The 7551-nt window shown below is 51.9% G+C and overlaps 1 non-coding gene across 1 annotated transcript; it reads left to right on the forward strand.

Annotated features, from left to right (window-relative positions):
• Window positions 1-6483: 6483 nt before the first annotated feature.
• On the forward strand, window positions 6484-6578 carry trnai-uau (transfer RNA isoleucine (anticodon UAU)). The gene is made up of 2 exons: window positions 6484-6521; window positions 6543-6578. It is a non-coding gene; the product is annotated as a tRNA-Ile (tRNA).
• Window positions 6579-7551: the final 973 nt, after the last annotated feature.

A 7551-nucleotide genomic window follows, 5' to 3' on the forward strand; every position in this document is an offset into this window, starting at 1 on the left:
GAAAGGAGGGCGGGGGGAAGGGGGGCGGGGGTGGAAGGGAGGGCGGGGGAAGGGAGGTCGGGGGAGGGGGAGGGAGGGGTGAGGGAGGGGAGGGGGTCGGGGAGGGAGGGGGGGAGGGGGGGGCGGGGAGGGAGGGGAGGGAGGGCGGGGGGCCCCCCGGGGGTGGCGGCCCCCACGAGGGTCGCGCCACCCCCCCGAGGGTCGCGCCCCCCCCCACGAGGTTCGCGCCCCCCCCCGAGGTGAAGACCTCGATTGCGGCTGTGCAAGACGGCCGGCGGGCCCGGTTGCCAGGGTAACTGTTGACGCTCAGCAAGCCCCGCCCCCTGGCCGAGCCAGAGGGTGACGCTGCGTCTCAGCTCCTGCTGCGCGTGCACCCGAGGGTCGCACCCCCCCCCCCCCCCGGAGGTGAAGACCGCCAATTGCGGCTGTGCGAGACGGCCGGCGGGCCCGGTTGCCAGGGTAACCGTTGACGCTCAGCAAGCCCCGCCCCCCCGGCCAAGCCAGAGAGAGACGCCGCGTCTCAGCTCCTGCTGCGCGCGCACCCTTTAGTAAGGTAGCGGCGCTGGGCTGAGGCTGGCCCCTGCAGACTTCGAGTGGGGCCGGGAGGTGCCTAGCTTGGGCGTGGGTGTGGAGGAGAAGCCGAGGCTTCGAGGCCTACCTGGAAAAACGGGGAAAGGTAGGAAAATTAATGAGATTAGATAAGTTCATTCGTTTCTAAATCATTTTTTTAAAAAACAATATGTGTTTTAAAAGCAACGTTTTTTTTTAAAGACGCAGAAAGCGGGAAAAAGAAAGGAAAAGTTTGGAATCAAGATGGCGGCGACTCACCTCAGTTCAGAACGATAAGGCCCGCCCACACACGCACCGATTGGCCCGGCCGCATGCGGCAGCAAGCCGCCGTACGATTGGTCGACGTCGAGGTCACTCTGTCGCTAATGAGCGGATAATGAGATGCTAACGAGCGGAATGTTGAAGGTTTTTGGGTTACCGCGGGCGCGATTTTAGCCTGGCCGAAACATAAATACGCTTAAAACCATCTCGGAAGCGTAAGCTTTCTTTGGAGGTAACGCGCGCGTAGGTACGCCCTGTAACTTTCGAGCGCATAGCCCGCCAGATGCACAGGTGATGACAGACAGAATGACAGAATGACAGACAGAAGTACCGATTTATATATATAGACTTGCTGAAGTGCCCGGCGGTGCCGAGGCTTTTTCGAGGGCGTGTTGTTGTTGGAAGAGAGAGAGAGTGACTGGCGGGGGGGGAGAAGAGCGAGAGAGAGAGCGACTGTGGGGGAAGAGAGAGAGCGACTGGGGGGTAGAGAGAGAGCGACTGGGGGGAAGAGAGAGAGCGACTGGGGGGAAGAGAGAGAGCGGGTGGGGGGAAGGGAGGGCGGGGGGGAAGGGGCGGGGGGGAAGGGAGGGGGCGAAGGGAAGGGAGGGGGGCAAAGGAAGGGGGGGAAGGGAGGGGGGAAGAGAGGGGGAAGGGGCGGGATGGAAGGGAGGGGGGGGAAGGGGGGGGCGGGGGGGGAAGGGGCGGTGGGGAGAAGGGGGTCGGGGGGAAGGGAAGGGGAAGGTGGGCAGGGGGAAGGGAAGGGGAAGGGGGGAGCGGGGGGAAGGGGGGCGGGGGGGAAGGTGCGGCGGCGGGGGGAAGGGAGGGGGGAAGGGAGAGGGGAAGGGAGGGGGGAAAGGGGCGGGGGGGAAGGTAGGGGGTCGGTGGGGAAGGGAGGGGGCCGGGGGGGGAGAAGGGGGGGCGGTGGTGAAGGGGGGAAGGGGGGAAGGGGGGCGGGGGGGAAGGGAAGGGGAAGGGGGTGCTGGGGGGAAGGGGGGGCGGAAGAGGTGGGCCGGGGGGGCCCAGGCCGAGCGCCCCGCTCTCCGAGCCCCGCCTCCCCCGGCCGAGAGCCCCACTCTCCGAGCCCCGACCCCGCCCCGGCCGAGCCCGATTGCGGCTCTGAGAGACGGCCGGCGGCGGAGCCCCGCCCCCCCCCGGCCGAGCCCGATTGCGGCTCTGAGAGATGGCCGGCGGCCGAGCCCCACCCGAGCCGAGCGCGGAACAGAGACGCCGCGTCTCACCTGCTCCTGCTGCGCGCGCACCCTGACCCTCGTGGCTGGCGCCGTTGCCCCGTGTAACGTGACGCTTGCGGTGGGGCGGGGGTGGGTGAGGAGCTTAGCAGAAGCCCTAGCTCGGGCCTGGCTGGGCAAGAAAGGCCCAGGCTTTCAGGGCCTAACAAAAAAACGGGGAAAGGTAGCAAAAAGAATGTTGAGGTTAGAAAAAATATTTACAAATGAATGAAGTTTTTTTTAAAACAATTTAATAAATTCAATTTTATTTTGCTGGAAATGTATATTTGAAAAGAAAGACACAGAAAGCAGGAAAAAGAACGGAAGCAAGATGGCGGCCACTCACCTCGGTTCAGAACGATAAGGCCCGCCCACGCAGGCACCGATTGGTCGACCGTCAGGTCACTAAAGCGTAGGATTGGTCAATCGTCCCGTCACTCGACCGTAGGAGGGCCCGGCCGCACGCAGCAGCAAGCCGCCGTACGATTAGTCAAGCTCGAGGTCACACTGTTGCTAATGAGCGGATAATGAGATGCTAATGAGCGGAACGTTGAAGGTTTTTGGGAAACTGCGGGCGCGATTTTAGCCCAGCCGAAACGTAAATACGCTTAAAACCGTCTCGGAAGCGTAAGCTTTCTTTGGAGGTAACGCGCGCATAGGTACGCCCTGTAACCTTCGAGCGCATAGCCCAACAGACGCACACGCGATGAGAGACAGAATGACAGAATGACCGAATGACAGACAGAATGACAGGATGACAGACAGAAGTACCGATTTATATATATATAGAGAAGACACAAACATAGGGTAATCATTCAGAATCACCTCACAGTTTGACACAGAGATAAATTAAGCGGGAGATACAGACAGCAATGGAACACATGGCGGAATAGACAAGAGAGCTGGAGAAATAAACAACGGCCTGAGAGTCCAAAAGACAGTGACTGGTAGCTGATAGATATCAATGAGTGGAAACAAGCAGTTGTTTTGGGATTTGGCCCACTGGCTTAGCTGGTCAAAGCATCTATCTAAATTAAAAACGAGAAATCGGGGTTCGACTCCCAGCAGGGCCTGTTTTTAATGAATCTCTAGGGGTGAGCTTCTTCTCGTGTGAAAAGGCTAAAATTCTTTTAAATGTAACTGTGGCTGCATTAGTTCTCATTCTGGATGAAGGCTCCAATCGCTGCAGGGCCTGGGTCGAATTTCACCACTTCCTAATTTCTGGCGGAGCTGATTTATAACTCTTCACCAAAAATCCATCTTTTCGAAGCAATGCCGTGTGTTACTTTGTGGTGGTCAGAGCAGAGCTCCAGTAGTTGATGTGTGGCGCCCTGATCGTATAGCGGTTAGTACTCTGCGCTGTGGCCGCAGCAACCTCAGTCCAAATCCGAGTCACGGCACAGATTTCTCTTCGTTCCACAATCAATGGTCCTCCTTCAATTTCATTGTACCTTTCCTGCTAACATTCACTTTCGCCTACTTAAACCGCTAAATGTGCTCTGCTCCCAGCGCTGTTCCTGGGGCACATGTCCCATTCGCCCCAATCTGAGTTGGGCTTGGAAACCAGTCGATACATTTAGACCTCCGGGACCTCTCGACAGACAAGCTCTGCGACCGCAGGGCCGGCCTTTGGGACCAAAGCAGCCCGATTGTACAAGAACATTCCTTGGGAAATGAAGTGCACTGGGGAGGCTAGGTGAAGAACTGGGATTGTTCACCTGGTAGTTGCCGCTGTTCCCTAAACAGTTGATGAGCGTGAGCGATGGGAAGCACTACATAGCTGCGGATGAAGGGTGAAATGTGCAATTTTGGCAAACTGGTTATCAAAAAGTAAAATGGAGGCTCAGGATTTATCAAGGAGAGTAAGGGAAGCGCCGGATATAATAGACAGGGGAAGGGAGGCTCCGGATATACCAAACTGTTTAAGGAACGCTCCGGATTTACCAGACAGGGTAAGGGACGCTCCGGATGTACCAGACAGTTTCAGGGACGCTCCGAATTTGCCATACATGGTAAGGGACGCTCCTGTTTTACCAGACAGGGTAAGGGACACTCGGGATGTACCAGACAGGTTGAGGCAATGTCTAGATGTACCAAACAGGGTAAGGGACGCTCCGGATATATCTCACAGGGCAAGGGACGCTCCGGGCGTATCAGACAGGGTAAGGGACGCTCCGGATGCATCGGGTAGGATAAGATACGCTCCGGGTGTTACAGACTGGGTAATGTATGCTCCCGATGTATCAGACAGTGTAAGGGGCGCTCCGGATGTTTCAGATAGGGTGACGGACGCTTCCGATTTACCAGACAGGGTAAAGGACCCTCCGGATGTACCAAACAGGGTAAGGGATACTCAATAGGTTCTGGAGCGGGTAAGGGACGCTCAGGGCCTATCAGACAGAATAAGGGACGCTCAAGAGTATCAGAGAGGCTGATGGATGCAGAGTTATTACTTTATAAACCTCACATTTTCTAAGTATCAATAAAAGGAAAAGTTGAACCCGAATGTAACAGATGGTCTGCCGTGTCCCACGTGGGGGCAATGAGAAGGTAGAATGGGGCCGGACTAGACATTTGAAGCGCTCAGAAATACATCTATAACTGACACAGATTCCCCCACTCAATACAATAATAAATAATGCAGATACAGCTCAACATATTTGTAACGAACAGAAGTGCAAATGCATTTACATCTAACACAACAGCAACTCACAAATACATTTGTATCTAATATGGACACACACAAATATACTTACAACCATCACCAGTGATTGTTTGATAAAAAAATACTTTAATTGTTTGTCTTTAAAGCCATGATATTTGCATGACAGTTTGCATTGGACTTCCTCCTAAGCCGCTGGAGATTGATGGAGAATGATTTGGGTCCTGAACGATCATTTCTTAGGCGGATTAGAACAAGTTTTGAGCGCAAGTCCAATATTAGAAGTCGACGTTAAAAGGAGGCTCACCTTTCGTAAATTTCAATCTACAATCCACAAAGCGAGATTCATAACCCGAGACTAGAGAGTCACTCTGTCTAATATACAGGCCCAATGAACTGGTTATCAAACGTAAAATCAAATGGATTTGCCAGGTATTGTCCATTGCATTTTGACTGAGACGTGTGCCCGCAGTCCCATTCCGGTTCCAAGCCCTCTTATTACTGTCGATGACTTGCCCGGAATGTGCTTGGAGAAGTGTTAGAATCGCAGTACAGCCCTTCCCACTGTCGCTTCCTCTAAATCTCTGGCCATGATTTTCACCAGTGCAAGGTTCATCAACCTGAGCTACTGTTTAATTTGTTCTCGGCATTAACTGTGCTGATCCTTTAACTTGTCCCACTACAAGGCATCTCCAAATTTGTCGATTGCACCTCGAGGGCACTTTCATACGTAAGCCTGCAACATCTGCCAGAGAGAGATTCAATTTCAGCGGTTCTAAAACAATGAGTCGATCGATATCAAACTCGACATCCTCACCTACACGCTGCAGATACAAATCTCTGCGTTCCTCTGCTTCAGTGATTTCTTGTTTCGCAGCGATGAGCAGTTCATGCTCTCTGAGGCTGCAATCGCTGCTTTCCACCGGCAGCGGGCGCTTGGTGATAGCGGGACTGGACAGACGACCTGAACTTCACTGTTGTCGTGGGCACACTCACTCCGGGAGCTGGGGACCAGCACACCAACTCATGGGTTTTTTGCCACATCTGAAATGCAGCTCCGAACTGTTGCTATTAACAGAGGCAGCGCTGTAGGATTCTGTAATGATCTCTCACACAGTCGGTATCTCTGTAGAGTTTGAGTGTGTACAGAACTGTACACGTGGCTGTTAATGTATTTTATTAATCTCTACCTGCAAAACATGATTGAACCAGGGACCTGTTGTACTTTAGACGGAAGTGATAACCGCTACACTTCGGAAACTGCTGCTCATTAAATAATTCGAGAAACACCTCAGAACAGCAATTGTAATCTACAAATACTCTTACCCTGCGATACGGATTCCATTCCACGTCGAGGACTTAACTTTAAGAAAATTGTTTATTCTATTACATACATCTCATTAGACTGTGTGATAAGTTTGTTGTAATCGTCATTAATCAACCGGTAACTCACATGGTTAACGAATCATGGGCAAAATTTTAAAAAGTTTCTTTGTTTTGCATGTGATGAATTTTCATCGGTTCTCATTTTGCAGACTGTATTTTAGGAGTTGGGTAAAAATGTTCAGTACTTATGACACCGGGATCTGGTGCAGCCTTTGGTAAATTCACCAGCTCGCGAACACATGAGAGTAACTCCTGCTTCACTCTTTCATATAAACCCAGCCAATGCGCCTCAATTAAACAACATTGCACCCACGCACGATTAGACAACCTGAAATGTGCAAGTAAATGTGCACGGATAACAAGCACGAATCAAGCGCAGCTCTAGTGGCGCAATCGGTTAGCGCGCGGTACTTATATAGCAGTATAGGCTCGGAGAAATGCCGAGGTTGTGAGTTCGAGCCTCACCTAGAGCAGCCAATGCTTTTGCTGTGCGCTATTTCGACCGGAGCAGAAAGTACAATTGTTTTTTACGCTAACTATACACTTATTAGCTGTTCCACCTGGGCTCTTATGTTCCTCAGGCCCACCGTGTTCCAATAACGGATGGAAGTTTTAAAGGAGCCCTTCAGTGTTACTTATTGACAGGAGGGAAGGTGGGGCCAGTTTTAACTGTTAAACCAGCAACTATCAGGCAAAGAATAATGTGCAGGAAATTAATTCGATTTCAAAGCAGTGACTAAGTCTTTGGCACAAGCGAGAAGATGTGAAAACTCACGAGTTTTCTGTATAGGTTTCCGACATCACGTTGAACACAAACAACGATTCACCTGAACATGATGTTGAGAATTACAAGGACGCAAGTTACGTACAGACAATCGCCCAAACACCATATCCACAATTAGGCTATCGCCGACCCTCTTGTTATGGGGAGAATAGTGAGCAGATTCAGGAAAACTGCTCATATAAAGAAGTGGATTTAGGAAAAGATAAACATATTTCAAATTAATGAACACGACCTCTGCGAATTGGGTTCGCACTAGAGCAGAGAAACCTAATGTAACTTCGGACAAAAATCGTCAGCTCCTTGGTCTTGGGGCATGATTCTCGCGCAGGACATTTCACAAATTAAAATGCGAGAGCTTCTGGGCTCAAATCCCAGACGAACCCCACGGCATTTAGATATAAATCACCAACTCGGGCATCACAACTGGAATCGCTTTTCTTTAAAATAGACTAACGCACTAAATGATCCGGGATTGTGAGCACACCCGGTTTAAACAGACACAGAGTGATCCTTGACTGACCACGACCCCGCCCATTATAGACAGGGCTGATTATCATTGCTTATGAAATCGATGGAAACATAACTGGGGCGGTTTTTATAAAGGGCGGCCGATTACGATACGCAATTTTTCTAGGGCGCCAAGTTGAAGTTTGACTCCATAT

The sequence above is a fragment of the Somniosus microcephalus genome, unplaced genomic scaffold (assembly GCF_052327205.1).
Source record: "Somniosus microcephalus isolate GS21.2 unplaced genomic scaffold, FLI_Smic_1.0 unresolved_chr1, whole genome shotgun sequence".
NCBI lineage: Eukaryota > Metazoa > Chordata > Chondrichthyes > Squaliformes > Somniosidae > Somniosus > Somniosus microcephalus.